Genomic DNA, 21,995 nt, shown 5'->3' on the forward strand with positions numbered 1-21,995 from the left:
CACGTACGAGTGGTGGTCACCGTCACCATGCGCGTGTCAACTTTTTCTTTTCTCCTTCTCCTCTGTGCATGGGTTCTTCGCTTGTTCGATCTAAACTCTTCTTTTTAATTTGTTTTTGCACTGCAGGTGAGATGAAGGCTTGTGTGAATTTGGAGCATGTGGCAGCATATGTATGCAATGCGTGACATGTCTCATGGATCTTGTGATGGAATAACCGGCTGCACTGCACTGCAAGGTGCTTGTAATAATAACGTTAAGGAATCATGTTCGTATTGATGTATCTCCATTGGTAATTTGGTACCACCATATTGTCCAAGCTTTTTGTGTATGTGGTGTCTCTGTTCATCTTTGGATCTCTCCGCCCGAGCGTGATTAACAGCTGGGGATTGTTTAGGAATGGTTATTGGTGTTCTGTTTCTCCTCCTTTCAGTTTCAGAACCTGTGTGGTGCTCTGTTTTCTTTTTCCCAGAGTTTTTGTTTGCAACTTTCCTCTGTTTTCCGCTTTCAGATTTGGGCCCGGTATTAATTTTAGGAATGCAAAAATCAAAGTTATTCCGTACAAGAGCCAACCACCACACGGTCTTCCTCTCTATTTACTGAACACATATTGCATCACATTTGGGATCATCACCCATGTTATCATCAAAAAGACGATTCAGCACCCATGCTAGATTAGCTATACTAATTAAATTGAGCCCCATGTCATTGCGGGCTAATATGGTGCTAATTGATGCTGCCAAGAGGTGCCAGGTATCTTGACAGTTCTCCGAAACTAAATATTCATGATAGTTGATCCGTCTTCGGCGGCATGCCATCCTCTTCTAACTGAACATCTTCCAGCGTATAGTCTTAAGCTGTCTTACGCATAAGAAAAGGGTTAATTCCTGAGGCCTCTCGTTTCTAGATAGTGTAATTAATGCATTGAGCATTAGATGAGAAGATGATAGAAAATGGGAGAGTAACCCATTCGATTCAAACCTAGCTAGTCCAGTAGTGACAGGTCGAGGAGGGGGAGAGGATATTATATAGACATGAGAGGAGAGGCTGCTTTTGTGAAGATATCTAGTGTAGAATGGAACGTGGTGGGTGGAATTCTGGTTTCATATCTGTCATAGCTGCACAACCCATGTGAGTTTTCAAAAGGCAACGACTCAAGAGAAATGAAAGATAGCCACGGTTGGGACCAGAGATGTCACGTGATTTGACGACCTCGGTTTTTCTAAAACATGTACGTAGTCATGGGAAGAGAGGAAATATGAGATGATGGCTCTTTTTGAAGAACCTCTCAGACTTAGTACCACACTAGATGGAATATGATATACAACTAAATCTGAATCGTCGATTGATGGAGGGTTAGGCTCTCTCTTGCTGAAAAACAATTTTGGGGTTATTTAGTGCTTACTATGCGTGCCACGTGGTAATCGGGGCTAATTTTCATCTAATCAAAATCATGTATGTGAAACAGAGTTTTTAACTATAGCGTATAATTTCAAAAGTTAGCATCGACATTTCCCATAGTGGCAAAATACACGATCGATAGTCATAGAAGATCGAATGGCTTCGTTTCAGGTGATCACCTCCACTCCACTTCCCCATCTCACTTGCATGCTGCTTGATTCCCATCCGCGTAACTCGTGCATTACACAACCGTTAGTGCTCTCTTTAGGATGGTGTATTTCTAGTATGTTTATTCATCTCGAATAACATTCACCACTGTAGAGAGGGCCATCAACATCTGAAGTGTTGTTGTTTATTGTCATTGATCCAACCAAAAAAGGACGCGACATTATTGTTCATGGTTATGCAGGGAAATAATTTGGATTTGGGCATTGGGGAGGGGTGGAAAAAATACATTTCACTTGTCACACCATGTTCAGAATTGGCACCCATGTTTTTTACATATCTTCACATCCTATAACCGAACCAAAATCTCCATCGCCTCCTTCTTCAAGTCAATGATTCATATTTGTCAAATTGAGTGGACACAACAAATCTTACAACATATAAGCAGTTTGTCTCAAGCGTCAAATGTATATGGATATCCAAACCAATAAGAAGACTCATGACACACGCTTGAATTTCATCCTCCTGAACCGACCCATGGCTAGGCAAGAACTCCCAAGTCAGAAGTGATAATGATATATCTAGAACCCCGAGCCACCAAAGCAATGGAACCGGAATAAAGGCAACCAACATCCACTTTAATTTTAGCCCATCTCAATTAAGAGGGGGGGGGGAGCAAACTTGATCACACTTCGTTCAGGGCAATACATAACATGTCTATCCAAGGGGCCTCATTTTTTGGAGGGTGGGGGAGGGTATGAGGCTAATAATAGAGAGAGAATGAGCAAAAAAACACCACACATAAGATAGAACAATCACAATATATAAAGCTTAAGCATAGCATGCAGTGATACTATTGCGGCAACAATATACCTGGTGGGCGGCCGCGGCGCGGCGGCTGCGGCGGGTCAGATCGGGCGGTGGTGGGCCGGCACGCCTCCGGCTAGATCCGCGCGGATTTGGTCCCTGGCAGTAGCGGACGTCGCGGGGTGGCGGCGCAGGTCCTCGTGGGCTCTGCATCGAGGTGGATTGCAGCGGTGGCTGCAACCACGTGGTCGGCCGGTCTGCGCGCGGCGGCGGCGGGACTTAGATCCGGCGTCTGCTCGTCGGCGGCTTTCTCGGACGGCGACCCGTGTACGAGAGATGGAGGTCTTCGATCAGATCTGGGTGAAAACCTGCTGTTGGCTATTGCCAAGGCCGGCGATGGCGACGCTGTCTGCATCGTTCCCTTCCTGAAGGCATCGTCGTGGAGATGTTCAAGGCCACTCTCTGCTACCTCCGGGGGAAACCCTAGATCAGTAGATCGGATGACGGCGGCTCTCTGGTGTCGTTTTCCCCCCTGGGGGCGTCATTCTTGGAGGTGCACACGGGCTCGAGGGACTAGAGGACGGCGACTTTGGTGGAGCGGTGCTTCATCTTTCACATTGATGGTGGCGGATCTCGGCGGCATGGTGCTGTGGAGACTCGGCGTCTGATGCGCGGAGATGGACTCGTGCAGGAGGAGGAAGCTGTCTGGCGTCATGGGGACGTCGATGGCAGAGTGGCCAGACAAGGTTGAAGCCTCAATATGATATGAAGACGGACCTGTGGAAGATGGCGGCGACGACACACGAGTGCGTCTGACCGGATTGTGCCCCAGACCCGGTATGTGGCTCGGCTGGGGCTTCCGAATGAGTTTCGGCTTCCGGCTTTTGATGTTAGGCTTAGGTGAGTGGTTTGGGTAGTGGCCCAGCTAGCACCCCCTCATCATTTTGGATAGGAGTAGCGACATATGTTGCCAAGATGGTGGTTTCAGACACATTGTTGTAACACTTTGTACGGTCCTCGAGTATAATCAATAAAGTGGCCGCATGCATCTCCCAGATGCAGAGGCCGGGGGTCATCCTCCTTTTCTAAAAAAACAAAAAAAAAATATCTTTGGCAATACAAAATGAGTTTCATTGCACCTGGCTCAATTTTTCCTCAAGTTGTTGTGCTAGTCGTATGATCTAATCTTGATTTGGCGAATATGCGACGATGTGAAAATGCTATACAAATCTTGGTTCCCTAACCCTCATGAGAATCTCAAGATAGATATATTAGAAAACTTCAGACGACTTAGATTTAGAAAAAATATGGAAACATATATTTTGATTAGATCATATTTGCCTCAATGACCATCAAGCTCATCAACTAATTTGATAATCCATTCGTTTATATGTGCGAATGTAGTAATTAGTTAGGCTAATAAACTCAATCCATTTAAAATAATTAATTGTTGGTGGCCACATTTTTTTTATACCAGTGTACCTTGAGATTTGAGTGATGATGAGTAACTACGGTGCCGTTGATAGAACATCACGCCAGCATCGACATGGTGCTAGGATCCACATAATGATGGAAGCAGAGTGAACCTGGCTAGCTCAATGAATTGACTCAATGAATTGACGGTACATGTTCTCCTGGCGATAAGCATAGTGGCGGCGATCGCAGGATTAATTGATCAGAGACGATGAAGAGACGCTAGCCCTAAGCAAAACAAATGGTCTAAAGGAGAAAAAAATTCCAGTTAGCACTAATACCGGAGGACTACTTATTCACCACAAGGGTATAGATTGCAGAGTTGAAAAGGAGACTCTGAAGTGCTAGCTCGCTGAGAATAGCAAGAAAGGTAGTAATGAGATATTGAGATGGCACCTAGCGGCGGGAATTTTTTTCTGCTTATCGTCCCTAATTTCGACATACATAAGGACAGAGTTAGTTCCCAAGGCTTCTCATTTCTAATTAGTGCAATACAATTGAGAATAGTGGGGGTGAGATTATGATCTGATACCTATGAAAGTTGCGGGGAGTACTAGGAAGGCCACATGTTGATTCAGTGATACCTACCAATGGGACGTGAAATGACATATTACTTGATGCCTTCCATTTCTTTTGAAAGATGTACATAGCCATAGATAGAGATGGAAAAGATGACCTATCAAGTCTTTAGGACCCTCAGCCTTACCACACTCGCTCGTATGTCGCTAGTACTCCTACAAGAATCGTGCATTTCTAGTGTGTTGGATTGTTCCATACAACACTTCTACAGTACTAAATAAAGGTCTAAGAGCATTTCTAACCGATTCCCTAAAAGGCCATAAGGGAGTAAAATTTTCAGTTTACTCCCTTATGGCGGATCTAGCCGATCCCCTAAAACAGTTAATGGAGTAAATTTTTTACTCCAACTCCATATTTCCCCAAAAGATTCTCTAAATTTAGTCCAATTTTGCTCGGCCGAGTAAAACTGAGTCTCTCCCTCCCGCGCCGCACCGCCTCCCGCCCCCGCCGCCGCCAGTTATGACCTCCGAGCCGGCCGGAATGGATAGCCAACACCCCCGCTCACCCCTCCGGCCGCCAGCGCCGCGAATCGCCGCCAGAATCCACCCACGCGCCGCCGCCGGTGGCGAAAAAAAGCTTGGGGATGATAAAGAACCACAACGTCCAAGCACCGGATCCAACCGCGCCAATGGTGTCCGGCGGGGCCATCGTGGCTCCGGCAACGGCAGGCCGCCTTCCTGCCGCACCTACCGGAGGCAAACGGTCTCGAAAGCCGATGGCAGCGGCGCTCACCGCGGCAGCCACCAAGAAGAAGACGAAGAAGACCGCAGTGTCGGCTCGTGCAAGGCCTATGCCTCGTGCAGCAACTCCGGCTGTCCCTACGAAGACTACTCCGGCGCGAGCGGCGGCCGCGGCCGACAACAAAAAACGCGGCCGCCCAGTGCTCGATGAAATGCCAACAAGGTAAAAAAATCTCGTGTCCCATTGGAATTCGATAGTGATTGTTCGTGATTGGTAGTGAGGGTTTATAGTGCTTGCTTTGACATTGTAGAGCGGAGATGACCACAGCTGAATTCCTCGCGTCGTTGGAGTCCTTGGGCACCGTTGGCGTTGATGATCTCAACTATGGTGACTTGTTTTTCGATCATGCGTCCACCCAAGACACGGAGGAGGCCGAGGAGGAGGTGGTGGAGGTGACCGAATCAAGCATCAAGGCCGCAAGGACCCGCACCCAAAACTACAACCAAAAGGAGGACCTTGCACTTTGTGATGCTTGGTGTGCCATCTCCATGGATGCAACGATCGGGACGGATCAAACCAAGACCATGTTTTGGGAGAGGATCACCGACTTCTAAAACTCCTCCGTCGACGTGCGATCAAGCCGTGCACAAGGTTTGCTTGGGCATAGTTGGAGCACCATCCATAATCAATGCAACCGATGGTTCGGTTGCATCGACCAAGTGAACCATGCTCCACCGAGTGGTGTGCAAGTGGTGGAGTATGGCCCCTACATCCAAGAGCTATTCAAGCATCGAAAGACCATGTTCGACCACAAGCCCTTCACTCTGCATCATTGCTATAAAGAGCTACGCAAGAATGAGAAGTGGATCCAAAGAATTGCGGAGACCACTCTGAAGAGGTCAAGGTTGAGCATATCCATTAAGCACGATGATGAGGTTGATGAAGATGCCAAGAATAGACCGGAAGGAAACAAGATTGCAAAAGAAAGAAAGAAGCGGAATGCATTCGGTGGCACTTACAAGGATGAACTTGTGGCAATGATTGAGACGAAGAAGGTGTTGGCGGCCGAACACAAAGAAGACAAGGTGGCAAGGCGGAATGAGCTCAAAGCCTTCGAGGATGAGAAGTGGAAGACCAAGATGGCGGCCGAAGAGAGAAAGTTAAAGCCTGAGGAGCATAGGCTTGCACTCGATGAGGAGAGGATTAGTGATGTGAAGAAGGCCGAAGAGCATGCTATCATGTTCATGAATCCAGCACAATGGATGAAACTGAAAGAAAGTACTGGGGGCTCACTCGTGGAGAAATCTTGACCTCTCTTTGGAATGTTGGTGGTGGCTGAGGGGGTGGTGGTGATGGTGGCCGAGGGGGTGGTGATGGTGGTGGTGGTGATGGTGGCCGAGAGGGTGGTGGTGAGGGTGATGGTGGCCAACGGGGTGGCAAAGTTGATTTCTTGCGGATGACCTCGTTTGAGTGGTGGTGGTCGAGAGGGTGGTGGTGCATGCCAAAGATTGGCTCGATCCACAACATATGCATGCTGTGTTTGTGGTGATTTTGAATCAAACATTGTGTTTGAAGTGACGTCTTTTGGGTGAACTTTGCATGTTTAAATTTGACAAACGCGGTGATGAAACTTTATGTTATGACGATTATTGCTATCAATGCTTTACTTCGAATGATTTTAAGATATGTATTGTGTAGTGTTTGAAGTTGGTGTGGCTAGGACACAAAATCGAGACAATTTTATGTTTACTCCACTAACTTTTAGGGGATCGGCTAGGTGCGGCCACCATTAGTGGAGTAAAATTTTACTCCACTAACTTTACTCCACCGTTTACTCCCTTAAGTTTTAGGGGATCGGTTAGAAATGCCCTAAGACATCATAGCATCATACCATCATACCATCATTAGCTGAAGTGGTATCACTCATTGTCAAATGATTCAATAGAAAGAGATGAGGCCAAGAATGACATGTAAAAAACCACCATAGTTCGTAGCTTGGCAATATCCATTGCTATTCCATTGCCGACAAAACAGGTACAGATAATAGTAACACGCACGTTTAAATAAGGTGCACAACGCAGTTAAATAAGGTGCACAACGCCGACATTGGTGCCTGTGATGAGCAGGTCATCGACGTACACAACCACGAGCAGAAAATTGGTGTCGTCACCGGGCCAAGATCACAGAGCGAGGAGTCGAGCTTGGCCAACCACGCATGCAGCACCTGTCGTAGACCATACAGGGCCTTCTTGAGCTTCAAGACAGTGTGGGTTGCTAGTATCAACGAAGCCGGGCGGCTGCGTTGAGAAACACGAACTTGACGTCCAAATGGCGCACCTGCCAGCCGGCGTGCGCAGCGAGAGCGATCAGGATGCACACCGTCTCCATGCGTGCCACCGAAGCGAAGACCTCGTCAAACTCCAGCCCCTAGGGCATACCCCTTGATGACGAGCCTCGCCTTGTGCTTTACGTTGTTGCCGTTGGGTCCTTCAGCTTGAAGAACCACTCCAGCCCGATCGTGTGGTGATTGGCACGGAGTGTGGCGAGCTCCCACGTAATATTGTCGGTGAACACCAGCATTTCCTCCTGCATCGGGCTCATCCACTCAGGTGTGGCCAGGGCCTCTTTGACGATTGCTAGTTCTTTGGCAGACACGAGTCACATCGTCTCGAGCTCGTCATCGTAGTCCTTTGGTTATGGCACCCCATTGGTGTTTGCCCACCAATAAGCACCGGTTTGGGTGTGTCATACATGTTGCCGAGGCGCCGGTAGCGCCACACCCTTTCACCGTTGTTCGCGGCGTCAAGGGCGCTGTCAGGCCAATTCTCGCGTACGATTCTACTCGGACGTCCGTTTTGTTCGGATTTCGTCCATTTGGGGATGAGAATAGGGTCATGTTCGTCTGGATTTGGGTTTGCCTCGGCCGGGCGCCCAACGTGCGGCCGCATCTTATCCTCGTGTATGCAAACGTGAGAACCAAGGATGTTGGCCGTAGGCGGGTTCACACTAGTTCACGCTGGCCGGCAACACAGCCGGCGGCCTACAGTCTCATGCCGGCAACAAAGCCAGCGGCCGCCACAGGAGCTAGCCTTCAAAAAGGACATGTTTCACGCCGGCAACAAAGCTAGCGGCCGACACAGGAGCCAGCGCTCAAAATGAATAGGTTTTTGACGCCAGCAACAAAGCCAGCGGCCGGCACACTAGCCAGCCTTCAAAATGAACGGACGTCGGTCACGGCCCGAGGCCTCACCTAGTTCAGGCCGTCGCGGGCGAACATCTCCTTCTGCCGATTCGCGAACCAAGTCTTCCTCTCCAGCGACATGTTGGTCTTGTCCACGCTCATGAAGGCGAGTGCCACCTCTTTAGCTTTTGTGTCCACCATGGTGGCCTCGATCTCAAGCTTCTTGAGTTGAGCGGCCTCCTCAATGTCAAGCTTCCTCCTCTTCGTTGCCTCCTCCATGTCAAGCTTCCTCCTCTCTGCGGCATCCTCCATGGCAAACTTCTTCGTTTGGAGCTCTAGATATATCTTCATTTGCTCCTTATTTCCTTCGCTCCTCCTCTCATCCTTCACTTCCTTTTGGCTCATCATGTTCTCCAAAGTGCCTTGCAAGGCAATTAATGGAAGATGCATCACGCCTCTCATCGGTCTTCGAGCTTGTATTGCCACTCGGCCTCTTGAGCAAGTCTCCCTCATCAGCCACAGCCTTCTTCCCTCCTTTCTTCTTACGAGCGGCATATTGGTCTTTGAACTTGGCACAATCTTTGATGAGCGCCCAACAATGCATGAGAGTGAACGGTTTGTTCTTGTGTCGGACCTTGAATGCTTCGAATTGAAATGCCTACACAATCATTGATGACGATGCTAATGTAATAGCGAAGGACACAACATGTCTGAAAATGAAAAGCATGCCAACATGAATGGACACAAAATGAAAAGGCAAGAGGTTCATACCAAGTCATCAATGCCAAGGCCACTCAAGGGACGGGCTTTGACGCTCTCAAGTGCGGCAATACTTGTTGCACTCTTGTTGAATGAACCCCCATCTTATTTGGATTGAGTTGATGCTGCGAGTGCTCTCAAATTGATAGGGGGCAAACTTCCTTCACTCATGGGAGGTTTTGTGAACCCTCCCCCAAAAGATGGCACCTTTTTGCTCGGCACCTCTTATCGGATCTTCCCCTATCTCAATCCAAATCTCGCAAATCAATTTGTCCTCTTTTTAGGTGTATGACCCCGTGCGAATACTTTGCTTCCTCTTTTGTGCCTCGGTCGGGGTGAGCTCATCGATAAACACCAATGGCTCTTGCAAAATGCCGAACTCTTCCTCCTCATCTTCACAATTCAAGTCATCATCTTCATGCCATGAGTTGCCATGGTCGTCTTCCTCTCCATCATGGCCGGCGAAATCAGTGTCCTCATAGTGGCCGCGGCCGTCTTGGCTCTGGGTCTCGTCGGGATCGAAAGGCTGGCCTTGGCCGAGGGGCTGGAAGGCCTCCCCACGGCCCTCGAAGATGACGCTCTCCATGAACGCTGAACAATCAGGATCGTCGGCTGTGGGCGTCGACTGTGCCATTCCATCGAACAGCTTACGGGCGCCGGCGAAGCTTGCCGTCGGAAACGGCCGGGACTGCTTCCTATGCGTCCCGTCGGGCGTGTGGCCAGTGCTACTGTATCCCGGCGGACCGGTTCTGGTGGACGAGCTCGGCGACCTATACTGAGGAGGATGACCGACCGACGATCCCGTGCTCACCGCGGCCATGCCAGCGACCGAGAGGATGGTCGGCGGTGGTCATGCCAACCCGAGCATGAGAACGGCATGCGCCTTGGCCGCGATGGATTCCTTCTCGTCGACGTCGGCAAGATGCCGCGCTTGACGCCGGGCGTCGGCCTCGACAGCGTAGGCCACAGCCGCCTTCATCTCCCTCGCCTTTGCCCGCCGGCCCCTTCTCTTCGCCGCTTCTAAGTCGAGGAAGGCGATCTCCTCTGGCGTGCACTCGGATCGAGGCTTCCTGAGGCCCTTGGGACCTTTCTTCTTCGCCGCGGGGCGCTCGGCCGTGGCCGCATCGTCGGGGTTTGTCGGGTCGCCGTCCATGAAGGAGGGAGAGAAGGGGCGCACGGGAAGGTTTGGACGAAATGGAGGAAAAGTGGGATGGATGTGTCCCCGACAGGCGGACTTGGGGTCGTGCGTTGGAGTTGCCCTCATGAGACGGAAGTGAGCACCACTCCGGCGCGGGCTTCACCGTGGTGCCGGCCGACGTTGTCGGCTCGTGTGTTGCTGCTATCGTGGATGGAGTGCGTTCGGTGCCGGGAGTCCCATCGTCAGTTATGGTGGCGCATCTCTCATTGGTGCATACCACGAAGAAATTGGACCAGGGTGGCGCATCTCCTTGAACCGGCGTTCCGTCCAGCGACCATACCCACGCACTGCGCTCTTCAAACACACATAGGGTGCGGCTAGATGTAAGTCGGCTGAAAAGATTATTTGAGCCAGTCGATTCCTATCAGCCGTCAGATACTACACAAAACAAACGGTGAAGATTGCACCTTCAACATTCCGCCGCTTTCTTCTTCAACATCGAAGCGCCCCGCCGCCGCCGACCTAGCCGCCTGCTTCCGCCGCCCGCAACCGCCTCGCCACACCGCCCTCCCCTGAACCGCCCCCACCACCGATCTTGCCGCCACCCACGACCATCCCCTCTAAGCCTGACGACCACCCAAAAAACTCCGGCGAAGCAGCACCCCACACGCCACCCTAAGATAGATAGTGGGGGCGGTTCTCCAGTGAACCTGCACCCACCACCCTAAGATAGATAGTGGGGTGTTCTTCCCGGTGCCGGCGGTCTCTTTCTTCATCTCCGGCGCTTCCTTCTTCATTCTCAAAATTGACTGACCCAAATCAAAAAACCAGTCGACTGGCATTTAGCTATTGTGATAACGTTAATCATGTTGGTATTGATTTATTTCCGTTGGTAATTTGGTATCACCATATCTTTCCTAGTTTTTGTGTATGTGGTGTCTCTCTTCATCTTTGGATCCCTCGGCCAGAGCGTGATTAACGGCTGGGATTGTTTAAGAATGGTTATTGTTATTTTGTTTCCCTCTTTCAGCTTCAGAAGCTGTGCGGAGCTTGATTTTATTTCACATTTTTATTTGTTGCAACCTTCCTCTGTTTTTCGTTCTCTGATTTGTGCCCTGTATTAACTTTAGGAAAGCAAAAACCAAAGTTGTTCCTCACAAGAGCCAATCACCACATTGGTCTTCCTATCTATTTACTGAAGACATATCACAACACACTTAGGAATTCTTACCCACGTTATCATCAAAAAGACGATTGGACACCCATACACTAGATAAGTTGTACATACTAAATTTAGCTGCTTGTTGTTGAGATGCACGAGGTACCATGTACGCCAATGCAGGATATTTCATGTATCTCGAGAGTTCTCCGAAACCTTCTACCTCTAAATATTCATGATAGTTGACTTGGAGATCTCTGTACCGCAGCACATCATCCTCTTATAGCTGAGCATCTTCCAGCATGTAGTCTTAAACTGTTTTATGCATAAGAAAAGGGTTAATTCCCGAGGCCTCTCATTTCTAGATATTCTAATGCATTGAGCACTACATGAGAATATGACAGAAAATGAGAGAGTATCCCATGCGATTCAAAGCTAGCTAGTCCAGTAGTTGATGCAGATCGAGGAGAGGGAGAGGACATTACACACACACACACACACACACACACAAGAGGACAGGGGGGTTTTGTGAAGATCTCTAGGGGTAGAGTTAAACGTGGTGGGTGGAATTCTGACCTCATATCTATCATAACTGCATAACCCATGTGAGTTTTCAAAAGGCTACGGATCAAGATAAATGAAAGATAGAAGCAGTTGGGACCGGAGATGTCATGTAATTTGACGACCTCGGTTTTCTGAAATATGGAAGTAGTCACAGGAAGAGATAAGAAAGATGAGATGAATACTCTTTTTAGAAAATCTCTCAGACTTAGTACCACACTAGATGAAATAGGATGTACAATTAAATCTGAATCATCGATTGATGGAGGGTTAGTCCCTCTTTTGCCTAAAATAATTTTAGGGTTGTTTAGTGCTTAATATCGGGGCTGATTTTCATATAATCAAAATCATGTAGGTGAAACAGAGTTTTTAACTATGGTGTATAATTTCAAAAGTTAGTGTAGACATTTCCGTAGTGGCAATATACAAGATCGATAGTCATAGAAGATCGAATGACTTCACCGCAGGACATCATCTCCACTCAACTTCCCCATCTCACTCGCATGCCGCTCCGTTCCCATCTGCGTCCTTGCTGCCACATTGACGCCTTTGCAACTCATGCATTACAGAACCGCTAGTGCTTTCTTTAGGATCATGTATTTCTAGTGTGTTGATTCATCTCGAACAACATTTCATCACTTTAGAGAGGGCCATCAACATCTGAAGTGCCATCGTTTACTGTCACTTATACAACTGAAAAAGGATGTGATATTATTGTTCATGGTTAGGCAGGGGCAGAATTAGGGTATGGGCATGAGGGATGCGGAAAAAATGATCACACATAAGACATAACATGTCACACCACATTTAGAAATGTTAGGAGAAATGGTGTTTTGAGCTCCAACACACAGGACGGCTCTGAACCGCTCAAACCCCATTGCTCCTAATATTTTTACAAAAGGGAACAGTGGCATGGGCAACCATATTGGTTTCCCGACTAATCTTACAAATCGTCACATCCCGTAATCGAACCAAAATTTCCTTCGCCTCCTTCTTCAAGTCAATGATTGCATATTTCTCAAACTGAGCGGTCACGAGGTATCTCAGAACATGTAAGCAGTTTGTCTCAAGCGTCAAATGCATACGATTATCCAAACCAATAAGAAGACCCATGACACACGCTTGAAGTTCATCCTCCTGAACTTACCCATGGCTAGGCAAGAACTCCCAAGCCGAGGTGATAATCATATATCTAGAACCCCGAGCCACAACACGAATGGAACTGGAATAAAAGCAACCAACATCCACTTTAATTTTAGCCCATCTCATTGGAGGAGGAGGGGGGGGGGGGGGGGGGGATACCTGATCACACTTCGTAGCGGGCAATACATAACATGTATATCCAAGAGGCATAATGTTTTGGAGGGTTAGAAGGGTAATGAGGCCAATAATAGATGAAAAATGAGAAGAAGAAAAAACACAACACATAAGATAGAACAATCACAATATATTAGGTTTTAGCATAGCATGATGTGATACCATTGTGGCAACAATATATCCATGGGAATACAAAATGAGTTTCACTGCACCTGGCTCAGTTTTGTTTCATGTACAAATTGTTGTGCTAGTCGTGTGATCTAATCTCGATCCGGCGAAAATGCTGGACAAATCTTGGTTCCCTAATCCCCCATGAGAATCTCAACATAGATATATTAGAAGACTCTACTTAAACGTAAGAAAGCTTAAATGACTTAGAATTAGAAAAAATAATGGAAAAAATATTTTGATTAGATCATATTTACCTCCATGACCGTCAAGCTCATCAACCAATTTGACAATTCACTCTTTCCTACCCTCCTAGTTCTACAAGGGGTGAACCATTTCGTATCTAAGACCAGTGAGCGAGCATCATCTGCATAGTATATTTTGGTATGACTAATTAGCCAAATATACAAGGTTTTTTTGGGTCCATGCCGCTACCGAACTTAAACTTCGTGAATTCGGTCCTTGCCACTATCGCTTGCAAGGAAACTATAGTTGCATGCCCCTGCGCCGTCTCCACCAGTTGTCATCTCAGTTGCGTCGTTTCCTTCCATATGGGACCTACCACTCGCCACATCAACTGCAACGACGAGGAGACCCGGTTGACCTGTCCGGCCGATGTGGTGCCCACCAATATTGACGAGGAGACTCGGTTGACCGTTCCTGACTATGTGGGGGGCCAGCATTCACGGGACAAACCATCCATAATTTTCATTTTACCCGATTTACACGCCTCGCCCGCTCATGCATTATATTCCGATGACGTGTCGCTCTACCTACCTCTGCCGCCTATGATTATTGGCTGCCCGGCGTGCGCCAGAGACACCTTCATCGCACCCACTCCTCGCGCCTCTCTCGCCGCACGCCCTTCCCGCCACTTGCACTCGCCCTCGCAACACCTACCTGCCATGCCCGGCCACCGCAACACGCAAAACGAGCGCCGAGCCGCGCCAGTGCCATTTCCCCTTGTGTTTGGTTTCTCGCCAGAGTGCATCCCCTCGGCTCATCAGGATCTTGGCGGGAACACAATGGAGAGCAAGATGACCTCATGGAGAACATTGTCGTGCTGGAGCGCGAACGCAATGGAGAGCATGACGACCTCATGGAGCCTCCACACCAAAGGATGCTTGGAACAGTTCATCGGTAAATCTTGTCTCGAATCCGGCTCAGGAGATTTTGGTTCTTACATGTTTGTGGTTTGGGAAGGAGATATGTTTGTGATTTAGGAAGAAGATTTTGTGAGAGAAGAACATTGAGAAAAAGATATACGTATTTTACATGGGAAAGGAGATATTTATGCGGGGAGGATGTATCACGACAACACACAGACTTCCCTTTAATAGTACTCCCTCTGTAAAACATATATAAGACGTTTTAGTGAAGATGTGCAGATTTTTTTTATATTTTCAAACTGTAGGGACCTAAAATATCCCCGTTTACAATGTTGCTCTATATTATTTCTTGCGACCTTACCTTATTTCCTGAGATTTTCCCAACAGTACTAAAAAACCAGACGGTTTTTCCCTACCAAACCAACAGAAAAAAAGGGAAAACTCGCACGTGCCGTTTTTGACAAGTTTTGTATTTTTTGGAGTTTTCTTGAGAAAAGGCTGATAAATGACCGAACGTGTCACAACGTGCAAACGGACTCCAAATTCGTTTGAACCAGGCATGGATGCCTACCATGGGCACGCACCCTTGGTGGAAAAAGTTGGGACCATTCCTCACATGTCCAACAAAAAACCATGTTAGACAGAGGGTGTTCGGGAGGCGAGAAAGGTCCGTTTGTGAACACCTCATTTTTTACATCCGTCAAATGGCTCGAATTTTTTTCCCATCACCTTGTATCATCAATTCATGCTACCATGCAAAGTTGTTTTCGTTTCGACAAGTTTTGTATTTTTCTGGAGTTTTCTTGGTGAAAAATGGCCGATAAATGGCCAGATGTGTCGCAACGTGCAAACGGTGTCCAAATTCATTCGAACCAGGCATGGACGCCTACCATGGGCATGCACCCTTGGTGGCCAAATTTATGGTCATTTCTCACATGTACAACAAAAATCCATGTTAGACAGAGGGTGTTCGGGATAGGCCAGAAGGGTCCGTTTGTGAATACCTGGTATTTTACATCCATCAAATGGCCTTAATTTATTTCCATTACCTTGTATCACCAATTCATGCCATCATGCCAGTTTGTCTCTGTTTTCGACAACTAGTATTTTTTTGAAAATTTCTCGGTGAAAAAAAGTCGAGAAATGGCTGAACGTGTTGCAACGTGCAAACGGTGCCCGAATTCATTCAAACTAGACATGGGTGCCTACCATGGACACGCATCCTTGGTGGCAAAAGTTGGGATCATTCCTCACATGTACAAAAAAACATGTTAGACACAGGGTGTTTGGGTCTATTTGTGAACACTTCGTTTTTCGACGTCTTCAAATACATTTTTTTTCCATCACCTTGTATTGCCATTTCAAGCCACCATGCCAACTGGTACTCCCGTAGGACAAGTTTTTGATATTTTTGAATTATTTCAGTGAATAACAGCCTATATGTACATGCCAACATGCTGACAGTGTCCTAAGTCGTTCGTATCAGGCATGGATACCTATTATGTACATGCCAGGCTACTGTAAAAAGGTAGGGTCATTTATCCATTGTGCAAAAAAAACACAAGTTAAGAGTAGGGTGCCGGAGTAGCCCAGACGGCTGCATCTGTAAGCACGTAGTTTTCTTAAATTCAATGCTTCTGTTATTTCAAATACGAAATTTCCATAATTACGAATCAACATGAACATATTTTGATGTTCTAACCATTTATTTTAAATTTATCAGAAATTTTGAAATTTTTAACAATTTTATGAAAATTGCTAATAAATTCCCAACAGTTGCTGCAAATTGTGAACGAAAAAATAACTAAACTCAAGAAAGGAAAAAATGAAATAACGAAAAAGGAAAGGAAAAATAGAATATAGATAAAAATGCGGCAGCCATGGTGACTGTTGGGCCGGCCCAAGCATGCCACGTCGTCCTGTACAAGAGGAAGAAAACCGGAGTTTCCACAAGAGAGGTGAGCTATCCCGTTTGGTTACTGCTTTGCGTGTTAAATTAAGTTGCTGGTTTGAAGTTCTAACCGCGCTGTGTTCATAATTTTTTGTAACTTAACAGTAAGGAAAGGTTAGCCCTACGTGTTCATAATTTTTTGTAACTAAACAGTAAGGTACGTATTTCGTAACGCGTGGACAAATAGCTGAAGCTCATTTAAAAAATGAAATAGGACTATTAGACTAAGTTACACATCATATCGGATTCGTTGACCTTTGTTGCGCACAGCCGGATCTAGACATTTCACACTCTGACACATCACATTTGAACACAAGTTAGTTGTATATATGCAGGCCGCTTCCCGAGAGAAAAAGCGACGTGATACTTGAATAATATCCACCAAACATACTAAACAAAGCACCTTATCATGCATGTCACGCCTAGGCAACAAGATCATGCGTTCGTTGTTACTTGTCTAACTCTAGTGCAACAGTCGATAGCCGTTGACGAATGCATTACATTTGGAAGCACAAACAAGAGTCTCTATGTGAGAAAGGCCATGCTGATGAGGTGGCACATCAGACCGTGAAGTTTAGTTTTGATAACAGGTCAGAAGGCATTGTGTGTAATAGTTTTCTGCCCTGCGTGGCGAATGCTATTAGGAATTGTCATGTCATTTTAATTAATTAATAGTACATGCATGGGAGGTATTTTAATTAAAAAACATGCTGATGAGTTTCCCTCCAACTTACCTACAGATGTGCAACAGACACTCCAAATTAGTGTGGTATTCATGCTCTGATGAAATTTGGGCGACCATTAATGGCTAGGGCGTAGACCAAACCGGTGAAAATCGTTTCAACCCCTTTGGAAGAAAGACGAGCGTCGCATTGCAGGGAGTGTGAGTGATTGACTCGAAGTGCGCCTGGTACGCAGCCAATGGAGGACACAAATAAGGTAGCTGGACGCACACTACATACGAGCTTAGCAAAGCAAGAAGAGCTCGATCTATAGCACACGCACAGCTATAGCTTGATGAACTGACATTACAATGATTGGGATCGAAGATTACACAATAGCGACGTGTACATCCATGCGCTGATTGAGTAATCAGCCTTTCCTCCACCCAGCTGTGATGCTTCACTTGACTTGCTCGGCATGGCCTGGTACGGCTAGCTTGTACCAAGCTGCCATTAGCAGCCAGTTAAGCATCGACCAGGTGGTTAACAGCTGAATGAAAGCCATATATCATATCATACAGGAGTATATGCGTCTCACTGGTCCTTGAGTACGGATATACGGACATGACAGTGTCGCCTATCGCGACAGCGAAAGGTGAGCAGAAGAAGAAGGAACTCTAGTGCTGGCTCCATATGTCTGAATGTCAGGGCAGCTTGGTTGGTGATCTCAATCAACATCACTGACTGATTCAGTCAGTGTTGATGGTGTGCAGCTGCTTAATTAGGAAGCATGACGCATAGTTTAGTTTTGCATAACCTGTTAGTTACTGAATGCTCTGGGCATCATTTGCCGTGTGTAACTAACCGGTCATTCGTTGAAGATGGTACCCTGATTCTTATTGACTCGCAAACTTGGTCTTTCTCTTGATAGTCCTTTAGTTCTTCTTTTTTTTAGAAAAGGAGGATGACCCCCGGCCTCTGCATCTGAAGGATGCATGCGGCCACTTTATTGATTATTCTCGAGAACCTTACAAAATTACAACAATATGCCTGAATCCACCATCTTGGCAACATATGCCACTACTCCTATCCAAATGATGAAAGGGTGCTAGCTGGGCCAAATACCCAGACCACTCACCTAAGCCTATCATCAAAAGCCGGAAGCCCCAGCCGAGCCACATACCGGGTCTGGGGCACAGACCGGTCTGACGCACTCACATGTGTCGTCGCCGTCATCTTCCACAGGTCCGTCTTCAGAGCAGATATTGAGGCTTCTACCTTGTCAGGCCACTCTGCCATCGACGCCACCATGACGCCAGCCAGCTACCTCCTCCTGCGCGAGTCCATCTCCGCGCATCGGGCGCCAAGTCTCCACTGCACCACGCCTCCTTTAGTTCTTCTCACTTGTTAATTTGGCATGTCGCTAAAATTAAGAGTTCTGTTGGCTGTCATTCTTAAAGGTTTATATGGAGATCGATTTAGCATATGTATGTACAACAGCAAGGAGCGAAGCAGTTACGCGATGACGATGTGCTTAAGTAAGGTTAAGCAAAGCAGCAAGCATTGCCTGTACTGCAACTTGCACTTGATCATGAATGTTGGTAACACTAGTTTGTTTGTTAAAAAAAAGGGGGGGGGGGGGAGGGGGTTCTTATCTGCTATGGAGAAATCTTTAACCTGCAAGAGAATCACGTGATAAAGTTTATTATCACCACACACAATCAACTTGTCATGGATGGCTACTAGTTCTATATATCATTCTTCCTAACGTAGAAACTGAGCTCTTGGTATCTTACTTGAGATGCCCATTCCCATTGCAAACGCCCAAATGCTCAATCTATTTTTAGGGCGAAATCCGGAACCGGATGGATGGTTTATTGACCAAGCCAAATTTATCTGTTTACCCAGTCCTCTGCAATTGGTTAAGCCATCAGATAACTTTCTCCACAAAGAAAGAGAAGAAAGATACTACTGACCTGAAAATGATGTGTGGACCAATTCATCAGTACAGTAACTCCGGCCCCTGATTAGGCTCGGCAGGAAGAGCAAGCAAATACCATTACTACTACTTAACAAAAAGAATGCCAGACAATGTGCTGTCCCAGTAAGATAAGTGATGTGTCTAAACGATGACAAGCACAGAACATTGTACTTACCTTGCAAAAATTAACATCAGAGCAAGGATGGACAGATAAACATGACTTCCTCCTCCCCATTGTAAATTCCAAGCTCTTGGCTGGCACTTGAAGAAGGGGCAAAAAAAATTCTACCTGCCTTGTAAATGCAGCAATGAGGGTGGATACCACCAAAGCAATTTACAGCACCACATCATAATTTCCACAAAGGGACGAGTGTTATTTTTAACTAAATGCAGGTGAGGCTTGCAATGTGTCGACTAATTAACCGTAATTAGTCCGGAGTGATACGTAGACGACAAGCGGTTTAGATTCGCTTTGTCCGTTTGGTTGGAGGGTGGTTAGTTAGTATGACAAATGCAAGAATTCTGATAAGGACATTCTACTGTCCTATACGGAAGGTTTCATGGGGAGCTAGCACATATTTTGTCATTATTATGCCATTTTCTTACAAGAGGCAGGACCATCCAAGAAATGCGTTAAGAGTTTTTTACGAAGAGGGGAAACCCATGAAGCATTGCCACCGAGTACGTACGGAACTTTAAAGGAATTTAACTTCTCGTGAGGATTTCTAAGAAAACACTATGCACATCTAGAAGTAGACTGATCTTGTCTCCTACCATGACATAAATTAAAGACGGTCTGAAATTCAGAATACCAATTCGGTTGGTGACCATCAAAATAGACAGAGAGTTTTCTCCAAAAAAAAAAAGACAGACAGACAACAAGGTTAGCAGAGATTGAAGATGCATTACAGTGACATGATTAACCGGCTTTACTTGGATTATTATGACGTATACAATACTACCAAGGAAGGGTTGATGTTTTCATTTTAGTTTTTCTGATAATGGGTTAACTGCTCAGGGACAGTGAATTACCATGTTTATGTTCTCTAACATGAAGAGCACATGCCAACACAAAAAATAAAATTCGTGCAGTAATTTGTTCTCTTAATTTTTTAGAGGAATATACATAGATCCTTTTGGAGCATCTGGAGTTTCAGACTCTGAAGGAACTAGATGGCAGTAGTAGTAATCTACTATTCTCTTCAAGCATGTTGTAAGTTAGGACTGAGGTAGTAATAGTTACCACTTTAGCTATATGTAAGTTGCTGATTTTAAAATTTGGGTAAGTCGATTTTCTGACCGTTTTTTTTTGGGTCAACATTTGTGCTGTTTTTGTTTTCTCTATGTTGTAATGGCTCCTTAGGCTGATTTTTCCTATGGCAGGTGGAAGTCTAACAGCAAAAACAGTTAAATTTTTTGACTTGCCCATGTATGGGGTAAGACAATTTTTTCTTAGGCTGAATTTTTTATTAGCCCCGGTTTGGGGTAATTCGATTTTCCTATTGGGCTTGAAGCCCGTCACACATTATTTGCTTTTTTATTGCATGTGTTATTTATTTATTCTATTTTACTTTTATATTTTAGTCATTTTTTCTACATGGATATTTTTGCCATGTTGGATGAGTGAAAATGTATACACGCGTGTATTATATAGTACGTGCGTAAATTCAATTAGAGTATGAAAATTGCACTATTATATGCTTATTCTTTGCACATTGAAAAGTATAACTTGAGTGCGCAAGTATTTTTTAAGTTTTTTTCTTTCTTCTTAAATGGCAATATCAATGCCACTAATTATTTTTTCTTAGAAAACTCCATTCTTTTAATTTTTTCCTTTTTTATTTCATTTTCTTTCTTCTTAAGGGTAATATCAATGCCAATAATTCATCAGTTTTAGGAAACTTATTTTTGCAAAATTAGAATATTATATGCTTATTCTTGCATATTATAAAAAAGACATAATTTCTATATAACTTATGTGCAATTTCTATGTAAATTATGTGCAAATTTTGCATATCAATGCCACTCATTCATTTTTCGTAAGAAAACTTTGTTATTTTGATTTGTATCTTTTTAGTTTTCATTTCCTTTCTTCTTTAAAGTTAATACCAATGTCACTAATTCATTCCTTCTTACAAAGCTTCTTTTTGCAAAAATTCACTAGTATTGCTTATTCTTGCATATGGTTAAAGACGCAATTTTGGTGTAAATTTTGTGCAAAAAAATCATTACTCTATTTATTTATTTATTTATTTATTTATGTTCTTTCCTAAGGGTAATACCAATTCCACTAATTCATTCTTGCTTAGAAAATTTTATTATTTTGAAGTTGTTTAGTTTTCATTTTATTTTTTATTTTTTAAGGGTAAAATGCCAATGTCACTAATTCATTCTTTCTTAGGAGACTTATTTTTTGTTTGAAAAAACAACTACTATTATATGCTTACCCTTGCATATTATGAAAAGGCGCAATTTCTATGTAAATTTTGTGCTATTTTTTTATTATTTGTTTCATTACTATTTTTAAAGGGCAATATCATTGCTACTAATTCAATTTTTTATATGAAAACTTCATTATTTTGATTTTTTTAGTTTTAATTTTATTTTCTTCATTTAGAAAACTACACATATTACATGCATACATACGCCTTTGATCATCATCTCTTTTTTTCTTCATGTGAAGAATAATTGAACTCTAACTTTGTATAGACCTTGTACCATAATTAAGTTCCATTAGATCAATCGATCGAAACTTACGCATAGAAGATGTATCTATGAACTCTAATGCTTGTGTGTAGTTTTCGGGATCTGCTCAAGAAAATATAATACTATAGATAGCTAGCTTGTGTTGTGAAGTGAGGAAAATGTACGCCTGAAAAATGCACCACTTCGTCGCAGGCTAGTAC

The 21,995-nt window shown here is 45.1% G+C and overlaps 1 pseudogene; it reads left to right on the top strand.

The window, feature by feature from the left end:
- The first annotated feature begins 5,137 nt into the window (after positions 1-5,137).
- On the top strand, positions 5,138-11,940 carry LOC123100096 (uncharacterized; annotated as a pseudogene).
- Positions 11,941-21,995: the final 10,055 nt, after the last annotated feature.

Source organism: Triticum aestivum, chromosome 4D (assembly GCF_018294505.1).
Source record: "Triticum aestivum cultivar Chinese Spring chromosome 4D, IWGSC CS RefSeq v2.1, whole genome shotgun sequence".
Classification (NCBI taxonomy): Eukaryota; Viridiplantae; Streptophyta; class Magnoliopsida; order Poales; family Poaceae; genus Triticum; species Triticum aestivum.